This window comes from Colobus angolensis, unplaced genomic scaffold (assembly GCF_000951035.1).
Source record: "Colobus angolensis palliatus isolate OR3802 unplaced genomic scaffold, Cang.pa_1.0 Scaffold423, whole genome shotgun sequence".
In the NCBI taxonomy this organism is placed as follows: Eukaryota; Metazoa; Chordata; class Mammalia; order Primates; family Cercopithecidae; genus Colobus; species Colobus angolensis.
In genome coordinates, this window is record NW_012117633.1 from 18591 (window position 1) to 20180 (window position 1590).

Below are 1590 nucleotides of genomic sequence, written 5' to 3' on the forward strand. Positions count from 1 at the left end.
ACTTGGGAGCCTGAGGTCAGGGGAACACCTGAACCTGAAGAGGTCAAGGTTGCAGTGAGCTGTGATTGCACCAATGCACTCTTGGATGACAAAGTGAGGCCTTGTCTCAAAAAAAATAAAACAGTAATTTTGAATTTTGAATTTAAGAAATCTCTGGCCAGGCGTGGTGGCTCACGCGTGTAATCCCAGCACTTTGGATGGCTGAGGCAGGTGGATCACAAGGTCTGGAGATAGAGACCATCCTGGCTAACATGGTGAAACACGCCGGTACTAAAAATACAAAAAATTAGCCAGGTGAGGTGACACGCACCTGTAGTCCTAGCTACTCAGGAGGCTGAGGCAGGAGAATCGCTTGAACCCGGGAGGCAGAGGTGGCAGTGAGCCAAGATCACACCACTGCACTCCAGCCTGGGCAACAGAGTGAGATTACGTCTAAAACAAACAAACAAACAAAATCCAAATATTTGGGACTGAATTATCCCAATTATTAGCTACCTAAAGGGATGGGAGAAAAGAAACAATCTGGCCCTTACCTGGTTCCTTCATTTAGGTACCAAACCAGCTGGATAAGCAAGGCTAGAGAATGGGATGGGGACTCCAAAACTGGGCTATTTGAATTTTCATTGAGAAAAGGAAGAGACTAGATCAAAAAAGCCTCAATGTCTAAGACAAGAGGCAGAGCCAACCTTTGCCCCCCATGCCCAGACCTGGGAAAGCTGGCTATGGGCAGGATGGAGCTGGAAGCTGAGGATGTCTCTGAGGATGAGGGTATGGGAAGGGGGTGAGGTGGCCAGAGGTGTGCCAGAGAGTAAATGGAACCCAAGGCTTTTTTACCTATGGGCATCTTTTGCCTGCTGATGTGCTGCAGGTCGTGGCCCTCCATGGCTCCCACATCCAGCTTGCCAGGCTCTACAGTAGCGGAGTCTGATTTTGGAGCAGCCACAGCCTCATAAAAATCAGATTCATCACTGGATGCTGCCTTCCCCCTGTGCCAGTCACAGGGGCACACACAAGAGGTCAGTATATTCCCCATGCGATATACTGTAGCAGCCACGCTACTGAGGCTGGCAAAGCACTTGTAGAAGCAGCCTGACCCCAGGCAGATCTGGGGCCTCAGCCCTTACTCTGCCGCCACCTACTACCTTCTCTGAAAAATGAACACAAGCACTGAGAGGCACAAAACTGCTGCGACACAGCACAGTCGGAGCTCCTCCTCCTCCTCCTAGCTACCGACTGAGGGCTGCTGGCCCTGGCTGATGCCTATAACCCACAAAGCTTCCTATGTCACCTGGTTACCAGGAAACAGCCAGGCCAGGCTAGTGACTCACAATGTCCAGCCCCACAGCCCCACCCAAGGCCTCACAATGCCCATCCCTGCTGCTGCCCACCTTGGGGCCACCCAGCCCCTCTGTGCTGACTGCACTAATCAGGCTTTTATTCACCCTGGGCTGCCTGAGCTTTCCAGTCCTGAGAAAAGTGCAGGGAGGTTGTTATTGGAAGTCACACTTGGCAAGAAACTCAATATAAAACCCTGGTACAGCCAGGCACAGTGGCTCACGCCTGTAATCCTAGTACTTTGGGAGGCTGTGG